The 11,930-nt window shown below is 39.7% G+C and overlaps 1 protein-coding gene across 2 annotated transcripts in view; it reads left to right on the top strand.

The window, feature by feature from the left end:
- Nucleotides 1–2,258: 2,258 nt before the first annotated feature.
- The window catches only part of cntn4 (contactin 4), a 159,488-nt gene continuing 149,816 nt past the window's right edge, over nt 2,259–11,930 (top strand). For both annotated transcript variants that reach the window (XM_056364374.1, XM_056364368.1), the window contains exon 1: nt 2,259–2,706. The gene's annotated coding sequence lies outside the window, so the exon portion shown is untranslated. The remainder of the gene's footprint in view (nt 2,707–11,930) is intronic.

Genomic DNA, 11,930 nt, shown 5'->3' with positions numbered 1-11,930 from the left:
ATGCTGTTCCTTCTTCAAGGAAACTTCAACTTGGAATATGCAAATTGTTCTCTTGGTCCTGTGGGTGGTCTCCAAGTTTTCTGAAAAATCCAAGCATGAGCAAGTTACTTGAGTGACTCCAGCTGGGAAGAAGTGCACTCCTGAATCCAAATTTCCATGAGCGCAGTAGAGATTGTTATTTTTCAAAAGAGACATTTGTAGACTACTTACTAATGGATTGTAAGACAAGGAAGAAACACAAAAATCTTTTCTTGTTTTCTCTTTCTTTCTTGGACCTTCTAACACATATGAATCAGGCTACAGGCTTGCTTCATCTGATAAGATTTTGTCCCACATGCCTGATATCTGTTAAGGTGTTTGTTGTTAGCTGTGAAGGTGTTTGTTGATATGACCTAGAAAAAGAAAAGAATAACTGTTCATTTTAGAGCTACAGCGGAGAGTGTGAAACAAAAAAGAAGAAAGATAATACTGGACTCTATTGCAAGTACACCTGTTTAGTGTTTTTAAAGCAGATGCAAATCTCTAAACTCAAAAAACTTTATTGTGCTTAATTTTCAGATAGTGGCACTTAGTTCTGAAGCTTTGTGCAGAGCAAGATGAATCGCTGAAAATGTTTTTTTACTTAAAATACATGACAAAATTATAAAAGATACAGGAACTCCCTTGTAGCACATGGGAAGATATTTATCCTTTGTGGTTTGTGAACATTGGGAGGTTGTGGTGTAAAAACATGTAAAATGATCAGTGTAATGTAAAATAAATGCAACTTCACCGTATTATTACCATATATGAACACATGTTCGCAGACAATGCTTTCATTGCCTAAACTTAACCAGAGATGGGATTGATGCAAACCCCAGTCTCTGTGGTGACAGTCGTGCACACCTGCCATCCACTGTAACTGCTACCCAGCAACTCAGCTGTTAATAACTGTAGCGTTTCATTCACTCTGTGAAGTTGGTGAATGTTCAGAGCTTTGCCTTTGAACATAATCCATAATCATACATGTAATCCGGCGATTACATTTGCACCACAATGTAAGTGGGAAAGCAGTTTAGTTTTATATGAAAATAATTTCTAGGAGTCTGGAATGGGATGCTTTTGTTCCCCACCATGCAGAGGTTGGGGACTTTAGTCACATGACTTGACTTAAGTTACAAATTTGAGAACTTGAGACTTACACTGATAGAAAGACTCGACTTGACTTTGACTTGGTATTCATGACTTAAGACTGGACAGGCTTGAGACAGTTGACTCAAATGGACTCAACATTTTTTTAATTAAAAATTTTTATTTTTATAGATATTTTTATTTTTTAGATGAGTTACATTTTGTTTTGAAACATGATGCCACACATACCTAGATACCTAAATAATAAGACAATAATAAGTTAATAATTTTAGCAGTGAGAGGCTGCAGTCACAAATCTGGACTCTACGTTGTAATAAAATGTCAAGCATCAGTAAGATTTATAAGATGTAAGCAGCTGCAAGAGATTTTGTTATGTTGAAAATAAAGCTAAACTTTTTATGACCTCAGTCTTTAACTGATTTAAATGTGGAAACTGGTCCATCATCAGGATTTCATATAAGTTGACTTGCTTGTGACTTGCACATGCGTGACCTACTCCCACTTCTGCCACAATGCAACTCAGCCACCTTTTGTTGAAGATTCAGCTGTGTTATGCTACAAGTGGGTAAGCCTCAAGAGGTGATGAGGAGCAGGTTACAGAGGTCCACCTCATGTCTTTCTAACCACTCTCCCCCAGAGTTTTCTCATATACAAACTTGTCTTCAATTCCAGATGAAGCTGACTCAAGTGTACTGTGTGGTGTTGCATGTTTTTCAGATGCTCTTGCATTAGAGTCAACAAAAATTACATTTAATATCAACATTTTGAGATTTTATATTAAGATGAAAAAAAAAAAAAAAACTACGAGGCTTCATAAAATGTGTGCTTTTCTTTTCTTCAGCTGTTCACAGGTATGACAGGTTGCACTCAAAGTCATCTTGAAGGTATCCGGTCCATCAACCTCCCAGACTGTTGGACATCCCAGCAGCACCAGCAGGATGGGGAGGACAAGGAAGGAGGTGAGGAAGGAGTTGTATTAGGAGGAGGAAGAGGGAGTGTGTTCCGCTTGGATGGCCGGAGCAGTGAGGATGCTGGTCGGGTAGGGTAGAGAGGGGAGGGAGGGAGGTGGGTGTTTGTCTCTTTCTGTCTTTCTCCGCCTGCCGCGTGTGCGTGCGTCCCGTTCCAGCTCCAGCTCCAGCTCCAGCTCCAGCGCGGTTCAAGGAGGGACTCTGGGAGAGAGGGGAGGGGAGACTTGACGCGTCGGAGTGAGTGAGAGCACACGGAGGCTTCACTTTTCCGACATGCAACCTGCGAGACGCCACGCCGTCAGCTACTTGTGCTACTGACACCAAGAGCGAGACAAGAGAGGCTGAGGGATGGAGACACAGTAGTGGCGGTGCCGCACAGAGCAGCTCAGGCACAACACACCGCGGCGCAGCTCGTGTATGAATGTGGCGCGACACAAAAGAGAGAGAGAGAGCGGCATCTTTGCGCACAAGTCAGACGGATATTTTTGTGCCGGGAGCGTCGCCGCGACTCGACAGTGATGTCTGTGTGCAGAATTTTGTTTAGTGAGAAAATACGGATTAATCAGAGGCTGTGAATTCCTCGGAGATATTACAGCTGTGTGGACAGGTGAGGCTATTATTATTATTATTATTATTATTATTACTATTATTATTATTATTATTATTATTATTATTTCATTATTTTCCGTGCAGTAACTTCAGCACCTGTCAAGTTAAACCTCAATCAGCTCAGCAGCAGCGGCAGCTCAGAAACAAATGAAGCACAGTTTACATCCTAACTTTTCACAGATGACATTTTGAGACCGTAGCTATATTGGGGGGGGGGTTGCAAACCGGGATTGCCTTCTCTGAATTTCACCCTCTGCTGATCTCATTTCCTTGTGTCTACTTTGTTGTGGGACTATCATGGTGGAGGCAAAGTAATCTGCGAGTGTGTGTTTGTGTTTGTGTGTGAGCGCGACTCAGATCAGTGCAGATGTTTAGTAATCCGCCGGCGTTGACCCTCCCTTCAATAATCCCTGCGGATTTGGTTGATTATGCCGCCGCCGCTGCTGCTTCTGCTGCTGCTGCTGCTGCTGACCACCTACCGCGGCCACGAGAATTCAATCCGCCCGGTCCTGGGTACCGCGGGATTAACGCAGAAAAAACATGAGCTTCAGCGCTGACAGAAATTGTACATGCTTCAGATTCACTCTTGAATAGTGACAGGTAAACCCACCTTGAGTTCGAACTCAAAAGTAAAACCCCAAACTGTTGTAAAATTGAAGTTGTGTTGGTAGTTTGTTGCCTCATGATGCTCATAAGTGGAGCTCAGAATGAATCAGCCTGTTTGTCACTGTATCACTGCTTTAATGGTGTTAATCATCTGTCAGTCACTGTATAAGCCTTCCAGTGTTTGGGCCTGGAGTCTGATGGCCAGCAAATGCCATATAAGCCTACTTTAATATGTTTAATAGACGGTGAGCATCTGTGCGGCTTCTGCACATCTAACGTGCCAACTTCTGCTCAAAACCGCTCACTCCAACCATCACTGAAAAGTAATTCAGCTCCGGGAGCATAAAAAATAAGCCTGGCGTGTACAGTCGGGGGAAAATGTGTCAGTGTGATGATAAGACCAGTCAGAACAGACCATGTGCTGCACTGAGCATCCATCTCATGATGCACAGACATTGTTCATTCAGCATTGGGTCTGTGGCTGACTGAGGAGCAGCCTCTGTAACTCTGTGTGTGATCTGTTTCATGGACTTCTCCTCTGACTTGACTCTAAAGTTTAACCAGGGAAACGAGAGAGATGCTTCAGCAGGAAGATTTTTCTAGCAAAGATGTGCAATAAAGACACAAACTGAAGCTTAATTAACTGCAACTTTTTTTTTTTTCTTTTCACTTTATCTAATGATATCCAGTGGCTGTGTGACGCTGCCCAGATGCAGCCTCACAGGGTGGAAAAAAAACAGCCCTTTTAATGGCTGCTGCCGTCCTGGAAGCCAACAGCCCTGTCAGAAGTGACGGAGCACAGAAGTGACATTAAAAATACCCTAGGATAGGTGCATTTAGACGCGCGGCATAAAAATTTCATTGCACGCATCCCGCAGGAAGTATCGAAGAAATGTCATCAAAGTCATTTTTATTTCATGTCTTTCCAGGAAAAAAACTAGCTCAAGGAACAGAGCAAAGGTACAATGAGTGGTTTTTGCTCAAGAGTGTTTGTGAGCTTGTGTGAGATATGATGGAGGATGTTCAGTGTGCGGCTGTTCCCGCCCTGACTTGCATACAGAGCTGCACTTTTTGCTCCTCACATTGACTTGCTTTGTCACGAGATACTCTGTGAGCACTGAGTTTACAGCCACACGGGCTCTTTACAGTAATCATGGTAGTTTCAGAGATGTTTGGGGAGAGGATGTAGTAAGACTTGTTGCTGTCTTCTCCACCCTGCGTTCACCTGGTTTACGCCTCTTTGTCTCCATGTTGGTCCGCACCAGTGTTACTGTTGGACTCTCATTTCTGTAGAGCTGTATTTCCCTCCCTTCTCTGCGTTGGACCCATTATTTCTACGTGAATGTCTTTATGTTACCAGCACCTCATGCTTCTTACTGACTTATTACAATTTTAGATGTCTACAGAATAGAGACCAAATGATTCATTCATTAGTTGATCTATAAAAAATGAATAAGCAACTGTTTTCATGATAAATAAATTGTCATTTTTCAAGCAAAACTGCCAGTTTCTCATCAGTTACCTGGTCTTTGTCCTGACGTGACATTAAACTGAGCATCTTTGTGCTTTACACTGTTGGTCAGACAAAACAAGAAATTACAATCTATATATTTTGGCTTTGTGAAATTGTGACGAGGAATTTTATCGACCAGATAATGTCAGAAGAAAGATGTGAATAAAATAAATGATGATTGATTAAACAATGAATTGATTGGTCTACAAAATATCAGAGAGCTGTGTAAAAATTTCCAAAGCTGAGCTTCAAATGTCTCAACAAAAGAACAAATATATTCAATTTACTAAAATAAGACAAAGAAAACCAACATTTTCTCACATTTAAGACACCGGAATAATACATGTTTGGCTTATTCGCTTACAAGATGATGAAAATAATTAATAATCAGAATAGCTGGTGATTAACTTTCTGTTTGTTTAATCGACAAATCCTTTCAGTTCTTATTTGAATGTGTCACTTTGTGGCTCTGGGAAATTGTTGGATTTTTTTCTGTAGAAAAGAAAAGTAAAAACAACAAAACATATATTTGTGTTTGTTTTTTAATTCCAACCAAATCTTCTTACAAACTCTTAGGTTCATCTCATGATCCCTTGTGGAGCTCCCAAACCCCAGGTTGGGCACCACTGCTGTCCAGTTTCTGTCCTCCTTGTCTCTGACCTGATGTCTCTTTCACTCTAACAGACAGTGTAATATGTGACAGGTGTATATTTTTATGACCACCTTGATGATCAGACAGCGTTCACTCACAGTAACAAGCAGCAGATAAAAACAAACGCCTGGTGTCAGCTGTTCGGCTGCTGCTTTGCAAAGCTAGACTCTCCACAGCACCGTAATGGATGAGGAAGCTGCGGGCGCCTGATACTAGTTCAGTGATGTGCGGTGTGGTTTCAAGTATGCCATGCATTACTTGATTGAATCTGGCATAACGTGAGTTTGTTTGACACACTGAGATGCGACTTTTGAAGAAATCGTACCTGTCAAGCAGGAATATGGGGAAATTACACGTTTCTTCCTTCGCCAAACTGTAAAAAAAAGATATGATACTTGTGATTAAGCTGTAATCCAGGGGTGTCAGCGTGCCATCGAGCAGATACAGAAGAGATTCACCGTGTCAAAGTGACTGTGGCTAATAGAGTCAGCATTGAATGAAAGTGAAAATCATGTTGAAAACCCACTGGATCTATGACTTTATACAGTTTTGTTTGTTTTTTTTCTGGGAACTATTTTTCTTAAAAAACGTAATTAATCCAAAAACCACTCCCCAAAAATAATTTTCTCCAAATGTTTTGCCTTCAGTTTTTTTTTTTCTGCACGGCCCAGACTGGATTTCATTGAAATAAATCTTTAATCTGCCTGAGTCTGCATGCACAATCTTCCACCCACTGCTACACGTATAATTCAGTCAAAGCAAGGTCGTGAATAAGAGTAATTTACGAAAATATGTCCCTTCTTCACCATCAGAAGTGATGGTGCGCACACTGCTGTGAATTGGGAGCCCCACAATTGTCAGGAACAAGTACACTTGACTTTAATATAGCGGAGCTCCTCAGTGTTGCCCACCTAGTCCCATCTCTATGTTCGTTTTTAGTATTTAGGATGAAGAGGAAAAGATCCAAGACGGCTCAATGAGACAGCTCCATTTCCCGCTCTATTTATCGAGTCTCATTGGTTCTGTAAATGCCCTATTTGTAATCCAATCGTATTAGAATAATTTCCCTGCTTTAGCGATGCTTTATGATGCTCTGTCACTTCTAGGCCTTTGGTTTCAAGGCGCCGCGGTCCTTTGGGGTAAGTCTTCACAGACTGAGCCTGCAACGTTTCCCCTGATTCAAACACTGCACACTGCCTCTCCTCGGGAATGGCTTTAATTGAGTGCTTAATAAGAGAAACGCCACACAGCAACCAACTTCAGGGGGGGATCTGAGCGCTGAGACTGCTGCATTATTAAATGTACTTATATAAGGCTTCCAAACATCTTTTTTCCAAGTAGTCTCAGGCTAAAGCCAGGTTCATGATTCTTTTTGATGATACGCTTCACTTGAATGTGGATTTTTTTTTTCTTTACTGAAGATCCACAAGAGTACAATTTCAGAGGTGTATTGTGCTCCGCTGGGTGTGGCTGCTGTGTCAGAGCCATCTTTTCCTCCCTCATGTAGCACAATATTAGCACTCGATAAAACTGCGTTCCCCGCAGGGCATTGTTGTTTCCTTTTGTCTGAATCAAGATTAAAGGAATGAATGGAGCAGGTGGGATGACTCAAAAGAATGTTTTAAACTCACCCTAAACACAGTGTTTCTCTCTATTGATAACTGTCGATAAAATACAAGCAGCCTCACACTTTGTGCCAGAATCTGTCACAAGCTTTTTTATTATCAAACTGACAAAACTGCAGGTGTGGCATATAGCGATTTGAACTCCTTGAACAATTTTTTCTTTCTTTGAAATTTGTCCTCAGCCTATAATGCCCTGTGAAGACTGTATGTTCTTGTGGCATCAGCATTCCTTGATTATCTTTACATACGAGCAAGTAAAGATTAATAAGACAAATCATTTCATTTAAAAAGAACTGCTTGTCCTTGTATTTCCTCTAAAAGTACAAAACCTTTGTGCATCTTCCTCGTCTGGAGCTACAGAGAAAGGGTTCATGAACTTGAAACTGGAGCATCAGACTAAATAACGTCTTGATTATATCAAAAGATGATTATTTTGAGGAAATTAGGATGAGATGGAAATTAAGGTTAAAGGAGCGAGGTTATAATATCCACTGTGGAGGAGCAAGTTTTTAGTTATTTATGTCGCATAATTGTTATTATTCAAAAGATTTTACACATTGAAAAGCATTATTTGTAGTTGAAATGGCAATTTTTGATTTGCTGCTGTAATGTAACAGCAGTTTGTGTAATGGCAGCAGCAGTAGGATGTGCGCTGGATAGCTTGTTGTCAAGATCTATTTGCAAAATAATAACTCATGCAATCCATGGTTAATGGAACAAATTGACTGGCACCAACTTGTCATGAAAGTTTCCAACCACAAACCTGGAAGTTATTCTGTGTAAGAATTTAATGGGGAATGTAATGCTCTAGTATAACGGCGGTAAATTGGTGTTAACAGCCAGTAACGCGGTTTCTGTCACCCAGACTCAAGATGTTGATAGAGTCGTGTTCGCACGGGAAACGTTGTTTCTGTTGTTTTGTGTCAACACACATGGTTGTGTTTAAACAGTCACACCTCTGAGGGTTTGGGGGAAAGATGGTCGCCTCGGTTTAATGTAGAAAAGGTTCACAGTGGCTTGGAGTACGAAACACACGCTGTTCATTAGTATTTGATTTAAGCCACAATCTAACTAAAAATTTCTTTAGCTATCTAACCCAACAGTCCTGGGGCTTATGCACCCACCATCCACCTCTTCTACCTTTTCCACTTGATTCCCTGGAAAATGGCAGAATTCCTATTATTATTAATTTTATATCTGTGGCAACTGCCAGAAAAGCACACTAACAACTAAACTCAATGCAATGTCTAGAAGACTCCCTGTTGAGTAGCTACTGTACAACAGATCATATGTTAATATATGATATGATAAATTAAATGCTCCATTTTGTATAAATGTAGATGTCCATGTGTTGTTTGATTATTAAGCAGGTCTAGTTTCTATATTAATACTGTGAAAGTATCAAAGCCTCAGTTCACAGAGAAACGCACACAGCCTGTATTCAGAAACTGAGCCTTAAATCCAGCCGTCAGGACTTCTGTAACTTTGTGATGTCACAACAAAGCAGTCACCACCCTCAGCCATGCCCCCTGACTGCCCACCTGGACCCATCACCCAACCTTGTAGGATTTGGTCACTCTGAGTGTTTTACCTGAAATCTGCTATAATTTTATTCAATCACTCAGAAAACAGTCAGCCAATCAGAAGAGAGCCTCCTCTCTTCTGACTGACTCACCAACCTATTGTTACTAGAGCGCCAGAGAGAAGCCTGAGAGAGGAGATGTAAAACTACAATGAGATGGTTTTGTTACTAAAAACCACAAATATATCTTCTTGTGGATATCAAAACTTCAAGAAGAACACAGGAGAAGTGTAATATATGGGACCTTTAAAACTAAAGTTACGTTTGACCTGAATAAAATAAAATAAAATAATAAAGGTTACTTACCATGAACCTCCTGAAGTAGTCACTAAACTCTACCAGATATGTTTTACATCCTGACAGGGATATTAAAGCTAAATCATAAGAATACTAGAGCTGAAAAAATGAAGGAATTAATTGATTATTCAGTCCATAAAAAATTACTTACAAGCTATTTTGATAATTGAGTAATTGTTTCAGTAATTTCTCAACCAAAATCCCAAATGTAATGTGCTTTCAGCTACTTCAATGTGAGGATTTGCAGTTTTGATTATCTTTGGGGTTTAGACTGTTTGTTATAGACAATATAAGCAATTCTGAAGATGCTCTCAAAAAAATGTGATTGGAATTTTTTCTTTCTTTCTACTCTGTTTTTCTGTTGTAGATGAATTGTTATTTTTCAGTCTTGTTTGCACATACCGCTGTACCACACTGCTTTGCTCTTGCTAAAATCATACACATCTTTATCTTTCTGTATCCAAATATAAAAGAAACTCGGAGTATTTTTACTGTAGTATTTTTCCAAAAATCCCATTTCATGCATGTGCGAGCTGCTGAGTACAACTCCCGTCTGGAGGGTCCAGCTCAAGGGCACCTTCATAGCATCAACAGCCTCTGGAGTGTGCTCTGTTTTTATGTATATTTTGACATTTACATGCTGGATTTTGAATTAAACTAATCAGTAAGGGTTACATAATGAGGCTCCTTCATCCACATTTACAAACAATGTAGTCTATTGAATGGATTCCTCGCTGCAAAGCAGATTGTGAATATGAATTTGGTGATATGCCCATTAGTAGATGGACACATGTTGCAGCTGCTCAATGAATGTTTTTTAATTGTTAAATGAGGAAATTATGATGTAGCATCTCTGGTCATTATCATTACTCGCATTTTATCGCTGATTGATTGAAGTCGCTTTTTGCATCCAGAGAAGAAAAAATTCTCTAATCAACATGTTCACATCCAGGAAGAACATCCTGTCCATGTTCAAGTTTGGTAGAGAACTGCAGATGAAGCAAAGTTCAGGTATTCAAAATCTCATCTGTTTCTCAAATGAAATAATTAGTTATTCCACAAAGCCGCTGTTTGTTTAGCAGACCATTTCAGATGTGTGTGGTTCAGATAAATGAGATTCTGTAGTCATTGTATCAGAGTGCAATTAGCTGGTTCATCCATTAAAACCAAGGACAATAAGAAAAAAACAAAACAAAATAATGCCTATTTGGCTTCGCTGCATTGCAACTATCTGTTTTAGATAAGATGTGAAGTGCAGATCCATTCAGCATCATAATGCTGTTAATTTGTCAGACAAAGTGGAAACTAGGTCCATATTTAGGGTCATCCAAGCCGTCTCATTATGGCCTTTATGTGATAATTACATTGTCAGTGCAGTTGTATAATTTGAGATGCATACAATAAGAGCTGTGTGATGCACCTCACGTCTTATTTTGCCTTAAATTCACCTTTCTGAAAAAGTGATGCATGTCATATAAAGTGTCATTATAACAGATCCACTATGCAGACACCTACACAAACACAGAAATAAGTGTTTTTCCTCAATAAAAGTCATGACTTATGTCAGAATGTGTTCATTTTATTAGTGCAGGTGTAGTGTGCCCCATGCAGAGAAGTTGCATTGAAGAATATTGGATTTTGTCCATTTACAAAAACAAGTGGAGAATGCCACTTTCAGTCAGCACAGTGTGTGTGTATTGGGAGCCACATAAACATTCACTTGTTTAGTCGTAAGATGTTTTATTATTTATTTATTATAATGTCATTGAAAGGCCTCTGTGTGTCATTATTTCTCAGAAGGAAATGGGTTTGGAAATGTTTGACAGATTTTTATTGAAATTTGATGATTGTGTCTCCATTTGGGAAAAAAAGAAAAAAAAAAGAAAGAAAGGAAAAAAAAACGAGACTGTCCTTACCAGAGAAACTGCAACATCAGTTTTTTGTTCAAATACCTGAAATAAAATGTGTTTATTATGTTGTGACAAGTGAAATGGAACAAGAAATCACACAGAAAAACTACCAAATCTTAAAAAAGCAGAATGTTAGTATGTTTTGGTCACAATTTTTTTTCCTCTTAAAATGAATTCCTTGGCTCAAACTTAAGTTCAGTTTTTCTTTGAGACGTGTCAGGGTGATAGAGTTTGGAAAAGTCACTCTCCAGTTTCAAACTGTCCGAATCTGCCACCCACATCAGCGGTGATGTGGATGCACAGCAGAGAGCTGTTTTCAGCGGGCTGTCACAGTTTGGCTTTACCACCACCACAGCTGCACACAGAGCCCAACATAACAAAAGTGTAAAATTAAGCCTCAGGCCTGTGGCATATGTAAATTATTTTTCAACAAAGGTGCTGATGCCCATGTATGATAACCATGCTGCAACTAGACCCGTTACAGAGAAAATCTACAGCTGGTGTCATGGACTGTGACTGTATGGAAATGACAGTGGAAGGCAATTAAATTCAGTTTTTAGCTTAATGAGACAGCGAGAACAGCCAGATGTGACTGGTAATACAGCTACTTATAATAAACATTTGGGTTGAACAGTCCACCTGATAAGCTGTGAATGATCAACATCTACTGCACCTTATGGAGATCATCTCTAAAACCATTATATTGATTAAAAGACACACTGTGAATACATTATTAAAACAATTATGTGAGAATTAAAGGAGTTACATGTAAGTTTTTGCTATTGCTACATAGCTAAAGTTAGCATTAACAGCTGTTCACTCAACAGTCTAGAAGAACCACTGCAAGTTCAGCATTAAACTTCATTCCTTTAATTACCAAGAAATGTCACCAGCCAATGTTGTAACTCTCGATTTCCTTCTATTTCTATCACGTCTTCTGTTCTACTTAAGTTAGCATGCTAACTAGCTAGCCCCCAGCCCAGCGAGTCATTGTTGTGTCCAGGCTTCCCTAAAGATGTAGCGCTGCTCAGAGGGCT

Source organism: Seriola aureovittata, chromosome 2, assembly GCF_021018895.1.
Source record: "Seriola aureovittata isolate HTS-2021-v1 ecotype China chromosome 2, ASM2101889v1, whole genome shotgun sequence".
Lineage (NCBI taxonomy): Eukaryota > Metazoa > Chordata > Actinopteri > Carangiformes > Carangidae > Seriola > Seriola aureovittata.
The sequence above is the reverse complement of the archived record's forward strand: the minus strand, read 5'-3'. Positions and strand labels throughout refer to the sequence as shown.